Source organism: Haliotis rufescens, unplaced genomic scaffold (genome assembly GCF_023055435.1).
Source record: "Haliotis rufescens isolate VD_foot unplaced genomic scaffold, xgHalRufe1.0.p SCAF_14, whole genome shotgun sequence".
Lineage (NCBI taxonomy): Eukaryota > Metazoa > Mollusca > Gastropoda > Lepetellida > Haliotidae > Haliotis > Haliotis rufescens.
The window spans coordinates 7,436,830-7,454,275 of NW_025963824.1; the positions used below are offsets into that span (position 1 = coordinate 7,436,830).

At 38.4% G+C, this 17,446-nt stretch overlaps 1 protein-coding gene across 2 annotated transcripts in view; it reads left to right on the forward strand.

Moving 5' to 3' along the window:
• Positions 1 to 15,063: 15,063 nt before the first annotated feature.
• The window catches only part of LOC124123188, a 49,299-nt gene continuing 46,916 nt past the window's right edge, over positions 15,064 to 17,446 (forward strand). The window contains exon 1 of one of the 2 annotated variants that reach the window (XM_048395717.1): positions 15,064 to 15,168. The gene's annotated coding sequence lies outside the window, so the exon portion shown is untranslated. The remainder of the gene's footprint in view (positions 15,169 to 17,446) is intronic. The other variant, XM_046486476.2, reaches the window with a different exon arrangement.

Below are 17,446 nucleotides of genomic sequence, written 5' to 3' on the forward strand. Positions count from 1 at the left end.
AACTCACTCACTCACTCACTCACTCACTCACTTACCCACTGATTCGAGCAACTGAGGAGAGCCAGGCAGAGTTTCGTCATTGATATAGAAGAACATAGCGAAACCAGTTCAAGCAGGCCCCAGCAAGATGGTCAAAGCCAAAACAGCCATTGTATACACGTTGAGATAAGGACAAGAGACCTAGTCTCTCTCTTGTGGGGGAACTACTTAAAGGTCCATAGCCCCGTGACATCTAGTTACTTCGACATTGATCTTTGATAAGAGTTGAAAGAGTTGTGTACTATTACCATGCTCTTAAAAATCATCCTAGGTTCATGTTGATCATAATCTGTGATTTGTCAACACCAAATCCGTTCTCTTGGGTTTCTAAAAAAGGTAAAAATCTATTAAATGTTATACTTAAAAGAATATTTTACTATTAATGAATAAAAAAACTAACAAAGTCATGCCATCAGCGGTGGTTTATATCACAAAAGCACAATCTGTTATTTCGTAAAGGCTGTCATAATATAGCTGTTATATCGTTTCCAAAACATACCATAACATTCACTAATATCACTTATCATCCATGCACAAGCACTTGTACACAATACAAGTTCGAGGCCAACTAAATTCCGCTGTCACTTACACTTAAGTCATAAGCGAAACAGTAATAAATTTAACTTCTACTTTGCAGTAGAGTCCTCACAGGACTACTGTCACTTTGTAATATGTAACTGTATCTTTCCTTACAATCTATTTACAGCAGGAATGTATTTCATGCAATGCCATGCACAGCAAACTGTGGGCATCCATTCAGACCCACCAATATAGCATCACGAAGAATTGTCACATTATTTTTGTCGCATAATTTTCAATGCGTATGTTGTTGTTTTTATCTCATTTTAAAATTAGATGTCAAATGGCATCACCCATCTCAAGGTTTCTGTGCGGATTTAAAAAAAAAAATTCAGAATTTTATAAACAATAATTGCATTCGTCACAATGTAAACAATATCATTTTTAGTACCAAGGATAGAGATTCATTTTCAAATGTAAAGCATGACCTATTAGTGTCGTTGATGACATTCTGATTGCTCAATACATTCAATTCATTAGAGATCGAATACAGTAATTTGGATGATAGATGACCCAAAATGTTCAAAAGATGTCACTTAATGCTCTTCTATAATGTTCATACCATAAATCTGAAAAATTGCATTACCTAAGGCTGTTACCACTGTAAACAAGTAGTACATTATAAGGGCCTGATTGGCATCGATGGACAAAAAACACCCCCGCGGTATAGTGGATAAAGCGTCTGCTCGGATCCCATGGCCGCGTCATACCAAATGGCGTTGATAGATGGTACTTGTTATTCTACCTGTCGCTCTGCATTAATTGGATAAAACAAGAACTGTTCGACTCTGAGTCTGTTAACTGTGTCTTAGTGGAGTACTCATGTTGAACTGTGGCATGGTGTAGTGGAGTATCCATGTTAAACTGTGGCATGGGATCTCATTGGGTTATCACTATAACGCCAGCTTCAGTCCTAAGTAGAACTAACACAAGCAGCCACATTTCCATGTACGTCACTACAGAAGTGCACCAATCTTAAAGCCTATTTCACCTTACCACCACATCCATGGACAGTTAGCTTGGATACACTGAAGGGTGATCACACTCCGTATGTTATTCATGATCATTTTTATTCTCCATCCATCAGCTGTATGAAGGTGGTTATTTATCTGAAAACAATTTTAGTGTTTCTATATTTTATGATTGACACAAAAACAAAAACGCAGTAGTCTTTAAAAACATTAAATTGTAGTATACAGACAGATACTCATTAGTTTCCTTAAATATTGAAGGCACATGACATAAATTTATGATAGAACAGAAAATTAATCCATGGAAAGTTTAGTGAGATAATATCACGTTGACATATTTACGCGATTTACAAATATCATGTCTTATATAGCTGTAACTGCTAACAGTTTAAGGCCTTGACATACATACTACTCGCCCAATTTTTCCGACACCCTCGTGCTATAAACTTGCTAGTTTCCTACCAGAACGGTCGTACACTAATATTTGAGAACAGCTTTATATTACAAAATATTATGTAAACGCTATGCCTATGACAGACTATTCTGAAGCAAGACGTCACAACTTTGGAGACCCTAATGCGGGATATAACCGAAAGAGTCAAACGCAACGCTTCTAAAGGTGCTAGAGTTCACGAGAGAGCTACGTGAAATTATGGAATGTTTGGGGCAGTAGATACTGCACTCGAGGTCAAATGAATCTCCTACTATATTGGATACATGATATTGCTGACAAGGAAGATTTGGAGCTCTGTATAAACCTGTCTTCGACTCCATCGATGTTCCGATTCCCAGATTTTGCAGCATATGAACACCACAGGCCCAGTGCTTGTGACAGAGATCGAGTTACATTTATTCGCACCGCAGACAGACAGTCCTTATTGATGAAATATATATCCGCCGACAAAGAAGGAATACTGTTAGAACTGACTAACCTCCCTGCACAAATCAGGCACACGCTGAACTGGCCAAAAACGCTTACCCTCTATGTAAAGATCACATATATTAAACAAGACTCGAAATGGGTCTGGATGTAATCCTTAAATACCGGATAAACCCTATTTCAGCCTGGATACCACTGGTACACTGAGACTAACTCTCATGGAATGAGGTGTCTTTTACCTTTTGTGCATTTGTCTCATAACTCAATTCCTAGCCTAGGTACACTTTGTGTTTTTTATACTTACTTCGAATACATATACCTCTAAGTAGCAGAACCTTTTACTACCTTAATTTAAGTTCAGGTGTAACGGTTATTATCACCCCCTCCGAGATTGCTTTCATAATTTTATGTATGCTTCGTAATGACTGAGTGACGATTGTAGGAGTACCTGAATGCGTACCGGATCAAGGGGAGAGAACTGTTGGTGGCCTATAAGCTACCAGCACCAACATGGCACAACCAACTGCACCGTCTGTGTCAAGGGACCTACGGAGTTGTTGAAGCAGCCACACACGTACGTATATACGCCTCTAGATAAGTGCAACAATACGAGGGCTGACCAAAACGTTCTAAGCCTAACAACAAAAACAACAACCATGAAAGTGTTTTTTGTTTTGTTTTTATTGTTCAAGATAATCTGCTGTTCAATACACTTCTCATATACATAGTGAAGCTTTTCAATCCCTGTGCTTTCCCCGAATGTGTTTCTTTCAGTGGTGGAAATCTCTTGGTGCCAGGTCTGGCCAGTATGGAAGGTGAGAAACATTACGAATCCATATTGTCGCACTGCAGCCTTTGTCGAGAAGTGTGACAAGAGGCATGTCATTGTCATTAAAGAGTAGAACTCCAGCCTTCCTCGCCTTTTTTCTTTGAAAGAATCTCTCAGGCAATGAAGCAACTCAGCCTTGATAACCATCCGCATATTATTCATTAGCTACACACACGCATGCACACACACGAATGCACGCACACGCACGCACGTACGCACGCACTCGCACAAGGACACAGACACAAACATACACAGACATTCATGCGCGTCGCTATGTAAGTGCAATAATCTTGAACGTGACGTCAAAACCAGTTTCTCTCCTGAGAGATTCAAATTATGTTCAATCTGTCAAACATGTGTTATTATTTCAGTTATGAAGCAGTATTCCACTGGTAAAGATAGGGATATGATAGATGTGTCTACAAGTAACTTTGTAGGTGATGATCAGCTGTTGATCATGGAAACACTTCTCATGGAGATTAGGTGTAAAACTACCTCCTATTGTTCCTTTAGGAAAGAAACTTGATTAAAAAGAGAATATATTTTCCTAATGAAATTTATGAAAATGACCCTGGAAGTAACAAAGTTGACAGAAGTAAGTATCAGGGAAAAGGACGGAAGGTACTTTAATCAGGTCCAGAGACAAGTGGATTGACGAGGGGAGAAAGTCATCCGATGTTTTTTTCGTGGCTTGGAAAATAGAAACTTCAAAATGCGTGTGTATAGCTAATGGTAGACGATGTCTCAAGTTGCGTTTGGCTGATGGAACACTGATTGATGAAACAAAGGTTATTGTTTTGGAGGCTATCTTTTTTTATGACACTGTTTATTCCTTTCAAGGACATTCGATAACAAATTGTAATGTTTTCAGATGCGGATTTAAAAAAGTAAAGAAAGGAGGATGCGGATTTATTATATACAAACACAACAAATCTCTGGCTCACATATGAATTCTATAAGTTCTTTAGGAAAGATTTGTTACCGTTTCTGATCAAATCTGTTGATTGTGGATTTTTGAATGGTCATCGTTTCTTTCCCAATACATCGTATAAGCTCCTCTCTGTAGTTATTGCTGAACGTATGAAATCCGTTCTCTCCAAACTGATATGTTTTTGACTAAACTGGATTTCAGTCTGACAGGTACATTGGCAATAACGTAAGACTCTCTCCCCATTTTATCTTGTGCGTTGAGGTTCTTGCTGCCCTCATTAGGAAAATTCGGGGGCACGGTCTAAGGCGCCGCGATTCGCTGTTAGAGCTACGTCCCTTGGGCACACCAGAAACCTATGCCTGGGTTCAATTCCCGGTTCGCCCCGATTATGTTTCTAGGTTTTTCAGCACCATACCCGTGTTCGTGGGTTTCGCTGAAGTGAAAAACGTCTGAGACCTGCATCCCCTCGGGTTTCCCTCCCACATTAAGCTGACACGCCGTGACATAACTGGAATACAGCTGCGTTAAACCAAACTCACTCACTCACTCTCAATAGAGATTTATTCTGTAATACAGTTAAATAAAAAACATTCTGGTTGTAACAATGATTGCATAATGCTTGACAAAGTGTGAAGAGGGAATTTGTTGGTGTCAGTTTTGCTGAAATATATCTAATAATCTTTGTTTAAATGTATTTGAAAATAGTTTTTCATTGCCGGTGTCGTGTGAGATCCACACAATGGAAAATCCAGTGTTAAATAATATGCTTCTTACTCCGGACACCCAATTCGTTTTCCCTTCTAATTGCTCTAGCATGTTGTTACATTTAAATGGGTACCTATGAGCTTCCACTATTAATACTGTAATCCAGTAGTTAACAACACGCAGCAGGCTATGAACACAGATACTACAGCCACCACTTTCACCAAGTACCGCTTATTTGAAGCATATTTACCAATGCCTAATAATCGCTTAAAATACAAAGTGTGAACTTTTTCAATGGATTAAAAATATTTAATGCCCCATAGTTCCATGCCATATAACAAAATGAGTACAACTCTATCATCAAATATCGAATTTGGTGTGGAAAATGAGATAATGAGATAATCCGTTTTGCTTAAATAAATAAGGTCTCACAAGCATTGGACTTGAGGACATTAAAAGTCCTACATACTTATAATTACTAGCGATTGTTAAAAGTTTATCACTATATATCCAGTTTTCATACAGTACCACCATTTCTAAAATCAATAACATTGGTTTTCTCAAGGTTTTTCTCAAACCCCACTTAACACAAATAACTGCAATACATTTAGCTGTTTCTGCAAACCTACCATATAGTAGGACACCAGGGCACATTATCCGCGAACAGCAATAGCATAATATCTTAACATACTGTGTTACAAAGGCACCATGATGCATTATTTGTAAATTTCTAAAAACAAGTTCGTTTATGAAAAATAATTAATTATACGGGGCTTGCAACCTTGACGAACACCACTGGAAGTAGTCAAGCAAGGAGTTATACCCGAGTCAGTTTCAATACATGCTTTGATTGAGGAAAAAATATATTCTTAAGAACTATTGACAGTTTTTCATAACATTGTTTGGTGATCAATAGGTACTGCAGTTGTTTATTTCTATCTAACGTTTTGCGGAAGTAAAAAAAGGCGCAATAAAAACGACATCTAGGTTTACATTAATATTTGGAACAAAGTAACTGAGAACAAAGATATTGTCAACTGCAGAATACTCAGAGCAAAACCTTGCCTAAGCTTCAGATATATCATTTACTTCAGGCCAAAGTCGTTTTTCAAAAATAAATTCAAAATGTTTTCCCATGACATTAATACAGATATGACTCTGTAAACCCATGTACCAAAATACAGACTTCCTCCTGAGCAAGTTACTTACAGTACCTGCCATTCAAACAGATATGCCTTGGTTGACTTGCATTGCTTGATTTGTAAGACATTAGCATTATCATTCTTATATTCCATGCATCGGGGAAAATATCTGTGTGAAGAGTTTTATTGAATAGAAGCAACAAATATGGTATCAGAAAATCTCCTGATGTGTGGTAAATTTCTGATGGGAGTCCATCAACGCTTTACCATTTTTAAGACTTTTTTTAAGCTTCTCTTACTTCATGTTCTGTAATCTCACGAGATCACATTTTTCCGTGAATGGAAGTTCTGTACAGTCATAACACATATAAGTATCTAACAAATCAGCTAGTGATAGATCAAATTCTGATTTTGCCGTCATGCACATCGGATTTAATAAATTCTGAAAAAAATAGGAAAGCCATGCATTAGGAGTTTTTACGTAACGACTTCTTAAGTATTTTCCAAAACGATTTACAATCTCCACAATGCGCAGCTAACTTAATTTCTTCCGTTTTGCTCTTTGACCAAGATCTTACGTTCTTTGATAAAAGAAGTCTTTCATTCAATATTTCACTAATTATATCTTAAAATAATACTGCACGCCAATGGTTACCTTATGCCTGTGGAACCTGGTTTCAAATTAGGTTTTTTATTCCCTGTTCTATGAAACAGGAACACATTCATTTAGAAACGACGAACTAATTATCTTTGCAATATTTCAACACGTGTGTCGTTTCCCAGGGCCTGTGTTGGAATATTGTCCACACCGACAGCTTTGTGTTGTTTGGCCCTAAACAAGGCAGCCTGTACTTCCTTCTTTGCAATCATTAGAGCTCTTTCAATTGAGTCAGCAGAATCAACTTCAATGTTTACTTGTAAGTGTTTAATTGTCTGTAGTTTGTTGTCATCAAATGTCGCCATTTCCTATCAAGTTTCCATTGCTCCTGTAATTCCGAATGCCAGTAAGTTTAGAACGGGAATTGTTTGGTTTGCTGTAGTCACAGGACATAATTTATCGAAGGTATTGGTCATACGAGAAACAAACTCGTTATATGTCTGACCTCATGTTTATGCTATATTCGTCTTATTTCGTGTGGAATACCCTCCAAAACATCGTTGAGAAAATTATTTGTGATATATTTAACATTGTATTGACAGGTAGACTCCACGCTCAAGCTAGGTACAAACCAAAGGCTTTCATCAGTGTCAGTATTTATTACCTCCATCAACAAATCTATCATTGAGTGATCGGGTATTTTATTTATATTTTAGCATTGGCAAGTAATTCAGTCAAACTTCCCACCGCGAAAGCATGATATAAAGGTAGGTGTTAGTGCGACACGAACACATCATCAACCATTGATATTCCAGGAGTCAAAAACTATTTATGCATCTCCCCTTTTCGGTTAAAACCTTAAAATCATGTGAAGTGTCAGGAAGAGGATCGAAAAACGACTCGTGAATAACTTCATTCAAAGTTAAAAGCAGCTTTAATGTTAATCACTGGCGCCATTCAGTCTATCCCTTCATTCGTCACCACTCGCCCCTTTCCGTAGCCCGCAAGTAGACTCGTCCCCCTATCGATGAATGTTATGTGCGAAAATACGACAAACCAATCAGAATGCGCGTATGATTTCAAGTTCTTCGTCAAAGAATCCCTCAGAAATATTTTTTTTTATTTTACATATGTCTTGCATCTAAAAATATACCCAAGACACAGTTAAATGTGTTCAATCATACTGTATAATTCCACATGTCTCGATGTGCTTTAAATTGCATCTGAAATATATATAATATATGGGGAAATAAATGTGAACCATTACGCAACGAGTTGACAATTGTTTTAGGTATGCCCGTCTGCGCTAAGACGGAACCCGGTCGCAAAAATGGCCATGAGAGGGGCACGAGTCGCTATTCGGCTTGTCCCGGAATAATACGAGTCGGGTCACGAATGTCTATCCCTTTTCAAAGCATCCCTTTTCACGAGCAAGGAAGTGTATCTAGGTCAGTTATCGTTGTTATCAAGCATCACGATGGCTTGCTGACATGCTATGGTTCAACCATGGTCATGTGAGTTTTAAAATGAACATGTGAAATAACATCAAGTGTTGCCAACATCCATAAAAAAATAATACCAAATATGAATTGGTCATTTCTGCATGCACTTGGATTTATTCGTGTGGAAACAGCCTCCTCCACAACTACGGCAATACCAGGATTGCATACGATATCAGCCCAGACAGTGAGGAACCGTTTATGCGCTAAAGGTATTCGTGTTAGTCGACCAGTTCGAGGTGTCATTTTGATGGACCTGTATCGTCCGCTACGACGTCAATAGTGTCAAGGTCACAGAGTATGACCATAACTGCGATGGAGTCAAGTTTGGTTTAGCGGCGAGTCACGAATAATGCTTCTCCGTGTATTTAGTAGATGTAGTGTTGACAAGCGTCGCGGGGTGGTGGTAGTGTGATGACGTAGGCAGCCATCAGCAAGTTTTAGCAATTTAACGACACAACGGATGAGATTCTTCGGCCCCATGTCCTTCCCATGATGCAAAACCGAACGTCATTTTCCATCAAGACAACGGCCGACATCACACGGCAGGACTGACAGCAGCCATTGTCAGGAACTACAACATCTAGGTCCTGCCATGGACCTCCAGATCTCCAGATTTAGATCCAGTCGAACATTAATTTTTATGCACTGGATCAACGACTGCGAGCGCGTCAGTGAGTGAGTGGGTGAGTTGGATTTAACGCCGCTTTTAACAGTATTCCAGTTATATCACGGCGTGTCAGCTTAATGTGGGAGGAAAGCCCGAAGTGATGCAGGTCTCAGACGTTTACTACTTCGGTGAAACCCACGAGCACGGATATGGTGCTGACATACCTGGAAAAATAACTGGGGCGAACCGGGATTCGAACCCAAAATCATAGGTTTCTGGCGTGCCAAAGGGACGCAACTCTGCACAGCGAATCGCGGCACCTTAGACGACTGGGCCACCCGTGCCCCCTCGAGCACGTCAGCAACAACCACAGAACCTCCGAAGTTGGCACAGGCACCGCACGCAAAGTGGGTGAACATTCCCCAGGCCACAACTCGGGATCTGACGGCTTTCATGCGACGACGATGACATATAAAACATACTGCTAATATCACTTTTGCGGGTTTTTTATTGCAGAGTATATAACACTGTTTCGTCATTGTAAATATTGTGATTGTAAGTATCTGTGTCACACGTAACCCTTCGAGTGAGTACTGGTTTTCATTTCCTGTGACTGATAAATTCTTTGCAACGTAACCCCAGAGGTGAGGCCTGAATAAATAGTAACACCCCGCACACACTTCCTCCCGCCTTGATAAATAAACTTATGTCCAAAAGAAAGTATACCAAGAGTTGTAAAGAATATGAAAGCAAAACAAAAGCATGTAGAAAGTCAATGTGTATATATTTCATTAGAGTTGTTTTTTAACATGATTGTAAAACTGCCCCTAGACAGAGCAGTTATTCTCAATATTGGTTTCATTATTTGATATTGGAAACATGATCTTATAAAGTTCTAATAGAGCAATGAAAAGAGTATATGTCCAAGCTCAAATTAATGAATTGAAGAAAACACTCGTGGATCTATTACAATCTTATAAGATCATGTTTACCAATACCAAACGATGTAAGTAGAGTGATGTTCTGATATTATCATATAACCATTTATATTATTAATAGTATTATTTTATGTTTTTATTTTATTCTTGGTCTTATTGTAGTAGTAGTAGTAGTAGTAGTAGTAGTAGTAGTAGTAGTAGTAGTAGTAGTAGTAGTATTGGTAGTAATAATAATGAATTCCTTCTCACCACATCTCATACACTAGTTTAAAACAAAAATGAACTTCATAATACATCGTTGCTAATATCATTTTATTATATACAGATAGCCAGTCGTAACAATATTAAGTAACTATTGTCAACGTGACCAACAGCGTGTAGCTCCCATTGGTGACCTGCCATACAAAATTGTTATCAATGACAATGACAAGGCTTATTTATACGGCCATGGTTCAAGTGGAGCAACATGTGGATACGAGATAACATCAACCAGAGGCTAGACTAACATTTAGTCCCAGACATAAAGGTTTCTTATTTAAAAACATATATATATATATATATATGCAATAAATAATACAATCCTAATGGAGCCCAGAACAATGCTTATCTGGATCAAATCATTCTAGCTCGAGTTGGATTCTTTTTTTAGTTTCTTCTCTAGCGTCAAAGAGACTGACTAACCAGAGGCATGCTTCACCACGTATCAGCTGGAGTGACCTGCACAGACTTTGTTGAGTCACAAACTCACGAAATCTGACACTGTGCACGGACAGGGAGGTCGTTGAGTGTTGCCGTAGGACGAGCTGGGAATGAAATGATTTCATTTTGTTATAAAATTTAGTTTTAAAAATGGTTGTTACACAGTGTACATGATGATCAAACTTTAGATCGCAATGTCCATTTAAAGGTGAGGTGAGGTGAAATGGGGTTTAACGTCGCGTCCAAGATTATTGCACTTACATAGCGACGTGCATGCACGTGTGTGTGGGTGCTTGTACTAGTCCGGACTGATGCCGTTGTTACAGCGCTAACCCACTGAGATACCATACCGCAGTTTAACATGAATACCCCACTCAGACACAATACACTGACTCCGAGCCGACCAGTCCTTGTTTTAGCCCCTTAATGCCGAGCGCAGGGTAACAACCACCGTGGTGGCCATACTGGAAATCAGATTCAAACCTCTTGAACAACTTGGGGTGTCATCAGTGGTGATCGCCTCAATTGTCTGGGGGATAGAGTGTCTGTCTGAAGAGCAGAAGGTCGGTGGATGAATCCCCAGACGCGTCATACCACAAGACGTGGATTGATGGCGCTCAGGATTCAGGGGCTTAAACACGGAGTGTGGGCTCTGAGTCAGTATACTGTGTTTCAATGATGTGTCCGTGCTAAACTGGGGCATGGTATCTCAGTGGACTTGAACCATCAAACAGGCATAAGGCCGGACTAGTACAAGCAGCCACAGACATACACTCATGCACGTCGCTATAGTGCAACAATCATCAGTGCGACGTTAACAAACATACTTACTTAAATAGCACAGTTACCAGTGAGTGAGATAAAAATTATCGTCGCATCGGCATTATTTGTAGCCATATAGCGACTAGTTAACAAGATATAGTGACTGAAATCTAGTACACATATCTGATATATTAGAGTGAGTGAGTTAGAATTTAACGTCGCATCGGCATTATCGCAGCCTTATAGCGACGAGACCAAGTTAATATATTTACAATTTAGTCATTTATGCAAAGTTTTGTTTAAAAACAAGTTGTAAAATATATTTGAGCATACTATATTTAGAAACAATTCATGAAACATATTTGAGCATGGCAATTTTATATATAGAGTTTTAAAACACGGGCTATAGGCCACCAGTAACCAAAGCTAGGCAACCTCGCTGGGGATCATGGGGACTTACAGTACCTCCGCTTCCTGCTGATATATTAGAAGCTAGTAAAGATACACTCACACATATACTTTAATAATCTGAATTGGACACAGATAAGGAATGAATACAAACATATCGGTTGATGAATAAGACTATTCATATTTAGGAACCACACATACGTTAAATAGCTCCTATATATTTCAAAAAATAAGGCGACTTAACCCTGTCCATATCCAATAGAAATCTCTGCATAAAGCAGAGTCGATTTTACGATTCCGACTATATCATGAGCATGTGTTTATGAATCACTATCAAATAGTAATGATACGAGGTGTTCACGAACATGTGAGCGTACCCTGCCATACGAACACGCAAAGGCAGGTCAATTCTTCATAACATGGTACAAGTCAATATAGAGATTGCATCGGACATGATTTTTGTCACTGATGCGTCAAATTTGGAAATGTCCTCCACATGTCTACCATAAAACCTTTTAAAGCTTTACTGAGGGCACGAGTGTTGTAACCTTGGTCAAACAACTTCTGAGCAAGAGTCGTATGAAATCTTTGCAGAAAGAGCACACTCGATTGTATCTCAAAAATTGTGAAATGTAAATACCAAAGACTGGAGCTGTTGGAATATTGCTTGACATGAAGGGAAAGTTGACCTTGTAATACAGTCTTGTGGAGAGTGCTTTGTCACTCTGAATCTTTATGCATAGATCTAAATATGAATCAGATGAGGCGGTCTCACTGGTCTCCGTTCGCTCGTCACGCCGAAGACCCGGGTTCGATTCCCGACATGGGTACAATGTGTGAAGCCCATTTCTGGTGTCCCCCGCCGTGATATTGCTGGAATATTGCTAAAAGCGGCGTAAAACCATACTCACTCACTCACTCACTGGTCTCCTTTATTTCTAACGGGATCAGGTGGTCAGGCTTGGTTGATGCATGTCATCGATCCCAATTGCGTGGATCGATGCTCATGATATTTATCACTGGATTGTCTGGTCCAGACTCGATTATTTACATACCGCCGTCATATAGCTGGAATATTGCTGAGTGCGGCGTTAAGGAACAAACCAACCAACCAACCTTCATTGCTAGTTCAGGTGGATAAATCAGTAGAAGGTGAACCAGCTTTGCGAATGTCAACTGACAGTGTTTTTTAACACAACACAATACCTTAACACTACAACATGACCTAATATAAAATACCAAAGAGAACTGTTTAGTTCCACTTTTTTTTGTAAAAGTCAAAAATACTAAACTGTCAGTTTAACAAGCACACCAATGTCAAGCGGTTCTATACAGCCACACAAGCAGCTTGCATCAAACATCGTTATTCAGCTACAAGTTCAGGAACGCAAGTTTAACTGAAACGCACATCCATGCTTGACCTTTAAGAATTTGGTGAAGCCAAAGGTTTTCCGACCTTAACGTGTCTGATCTGATCTGTGTTTGTCTGTCCCTGTACAGGTGACTGACGATACACGCGTTATTTTCTCTTACCGCCATCTGTAAATATAGATTTGTAGGTACCATATCCACTTCTTAGCTGTTATATTTTTGTTGTTAGTCGATGTGTTTCAGACTTCTTTAATATTAAATTCTGTATATTGTACTTATTCTTGTTTATCATGTAATGGGTAGGTTTCTCGGCAGGATAAAGCCAACGGATAAAAACGATATCCGTTGGGGTCTTCTGCGGATAGAAATGCAAATATGAAAGGTCAAGTAGGGACTACTTTCACTGAGCATGGCGTCGCCCTTGTCATTCGGCGATCTAGTCAGAATTAACCATCATGAATCTGGATAAAGTACAGGGATAATTGCTATCATTATCAAAAGAATAGTCTAATATACTGAAAATCAGTGTCTAACTGTGACGTAGCTGAGGCATTTTATAAGTTTTGGCAACTTTGGAGATATAAATTTCGAAACAATTTTGCGAGGGCACGAGGCCTAGCCAAGCGGCATCAGTAGCCATATCTGTGCTTGTAGACCTCTGCAGCTTGAAACCTTCTCCACAAATTAAAAAAGTATGACTTGGCCGAAATATGTTTGAATTGTTACCTTGTTTTGTTTTGTTGGTGTGTGTAAATCTGACTACACTTCTTAACGTTATGACAGGACAGACCGACTTTCAACAACGTCTGACCGCGGCCGTGACGTCTCATAGACTAGGGTTAGAGTAGCTTCCCTAAAGGGCAGTTACTCTGGTGGACAGACCGATGGATTGCCACGAAAGGCAATTAAAGACAATTGTTGTTTTGCGTATATGTTGCTTCGCCACTGTATAAGAAAGAGATTTCAGTTGGAACTGTATTGGCATCACTTACCCTGTGACGTAATAAATATTAATGCGCGCATTCCAGGAAAACTCGCAATGTTTCGGTAATGTTTGTGAGAGAGGGAAAGCGATTTTGAAGCACAGAATTAAAGAATAACATGATATGATAAAGAGGTTATCACGCTTGTGTGTTTGGGGATGGTTAATATCCTGTATTAGGAATAAACGCTATGTATTTAGCTCGCCAAGGCTCCCTAAATACAATGTTTATTCCTAATGCAGGATATTTACCATCCCAAAACACACTCGCGTGATAACCTCTTTATATCGGGTATATAAAGCGGGTAGTGAAAACTACATCAATATGTTTCTTTAGGCATTGATCTAACCATAATAACTAATTGTAAATTATATGTTGAAATGGCATTTGTAAAGCTATCTGCTTATATTATGTCGGCGTATTCACTGACGTGTTCCTTCTAATCATGAGACGCCTAGTAAATCAGCTATACATAATTTTATTATCTGTTACTTTCAATGACATAGCCCTTCGAGTAACATGTACACGTAGATTGTTACAATCTTATTCAACATATCTGTATGTATGTCAATCATGTTCATATCTGGACAATAGTTAAACGCTACACATATATTCATATCTGGACGCAACCTCTATTGTCCAGGATATATACATTCTGTAGTGATAAATATCCTAGACCCATTCCCTACCACAGCTTCGTTTCGAACCACTTTTAAAATACACAACATGAACAGTAACCGTCCAATCAGCGTATACTGATGAGAGAGAATTCCTGTGCTTAGTGACAATCGCTTCTATGAAGAATGGGTCTATAATAGCCTGGATATACGACATATTGAAAAATGCAGTGAAAGACCATATCCATATAACGATATGTTTAGGTGTTTTTTTTAAATGATAGTGTTACTGTCATAAATGATAATGTGCAATTACATTTATTTGACAGTTTTGCTTCGAATCATATGCGTCTCATGTGCAGTTATACTATTTAATAAATACCTCAGTTACTCTGATCGCAAGTTTGTCGAAATGCGCATGTTTGTTATCTCAGACCTTCAAGGAGGTGCACAGTTACAATGTTCACCTGAGCGAGATTGTATTCAGTGTGTCGCTCGTGACCTAACTCGCCTATCTAACAACTACATCACACGACGCAATACGCCTCCCTGATCGCAACATATATGTAACTAACTGCGCACCAGTCCACGGAGACGGATCTTCAAGGTGAGAAACATAACTTGAAAAAGCTAGTTTAAGCTCTATTCATGTATTTTCTTATACAGTGATTGGTATAGTGCATAAATGAAACGTTCTGCACCCCTGAGGTGGCTATGTTAATAATGGACGGTACTTTTCATAAAGTAAGAGGTTTAAATACACTTAGCCAGGCCACACATAAAAGATTTGTACTTTGTTGTATTTCCTAAAAACGTTATTATGTTATAGCAATGAGTGAGTATACATCGTACCGGCAATATTTCCGCCATATAGCGATTGGAACAAGTTATTAAATATTAAATACCTGCCGACAAAGGAAGTAAAACAATTCTGAATATAAAACAAACTCAGTTTATTCATTCAGTTAAAACATTTGAAAACTCGGATTTTAGCGGGAAAACATTCGTTCAACAAATTACTTATGCTTAAGACTGTTAATAAAAAGAGATTCTGTCTGCCACAAAAAATATAGTGTGGCAAATTGCTTTATATTATTTTTTATTTAGGGTAATAGTATTTATTAAAAATATATACGGTTTTGCAGATGTAACTGCCATCAGGATCTTTATTATCACTCCAGTCACCAGTGGATGTGTGCAACATCGTATAACGCAAGAAAAACTCAAAACAGTTTAACATTAGTTGATAATAAATACCATCATTTCTGTCAAAATGAATTTTAGACTCTAATTTTAAAACTCAATTGACACCGTGGCAAGAAACATCGGTGTGCAAAATTTCATTTCTCTTACCTAAAAAGTTTTAGAGTAAGTTTTTCCCCATTAAGAAGCGGCTGGAAGGTCGAAGGTGTATATCCCCCGTTCAATTTCATGGAGGGGGCGAATAACATGTTCGCTGCCACGGTTAAAAAAATAATCCCCGTTGAGTGCAAAGTCCACACAGTCAAACAAGTATGTTTGACGGTCAACTTAAAATCAAAAAGGGATACATTTGGCAGATTCATCCTCATCATAAACACAACTCATGAATAAAACGTATATGACAATTCGACACAGTGTTAAAAGGACCTAATAAAAGGACCTCATAGCCTATTGTTGATTTAAAATCATAAAGTTTATTAATACGTACTTGGGTGTCCTACCTCGTCTGCATTAGATACATGATGTAGGTTTTAGCCAATGGTTTAAAATCAATGTAGTTGCAAGCGTATGAGTGCCACAGTCTTAAACAGAAACATCATCTACGTAGATGATACTTACATTTACGTAGATGATTCTTACATTTACGTAGGTGATACTTACATTTACGTAGGTGATACTTACATTTACGTAGATGATACTTACATTTACGTAGGTGATACTGACATTTACGTAGTTGATACTTACATTTACGTAGGTGATACTTACATTTACGTAGATGATACTTACATTTACGTAGATGATACGTAGATGATACTTACATTTACGTAGATGATACTTACATTTACGTAGGTGATACTTACATTTACGTAGATGATACTTACATTTACGTAGATGATACTTACATTTACGTAGATGATACTTACATTTACGTAGGTGATACTTACATTTACGTAGATGATACTTACATTTACGTAGGTGATACTTACATTTACGTAGATGATACTTACATTTACGAAGGTGACACCTTATTCTACGTAGATGATACTAAGGAAAAGGACAGAAGAAAATAAACAACCAGCATGCTCCAAATAAAATTAGCACTAAATGAAAAAATCACCTTTATTTAAAATATTAATGTTTGTATCGAACTTGGGTCACAACTGCACAAGCTAACATGACTGTCTGCGTAACGATACTTACGACTATAAATCACATACAGAGTTGAAAGTATCTTGTGCGTAGATGATCCCATGAAAGTATCATCTACGTATATGAAAGTATTATCTACGTAAATGATAACAATAATTAGACTGTGGCACTTATACCCTTCCATCAATGTTTCGGATAACATGTAGAGATATCGACAGGTCAAGTGCTCCTTCAGCTGCAGCATGAGCCATTGTGTTACCCACTATGACAATATGACCAGGCTACAACTCTTATAACAGCTATGCAGAATGTGTATGAGAGGGTCTTGACAATACAGTTGTCTATTTAGAACTTTATTTGCTGCACAATTTATCATAATAATAATATGACCACTTGTAATGCACTGAACTCCATGCAATTAAGCATGTTGATTCCGGATAAGAATATCGGTCCCCAGCAACCTATGCTAGTCGTATTTATGAGAATGATACACAGTGATATGTACTTAGATCATGGGGATGTTGTGTCGAGAG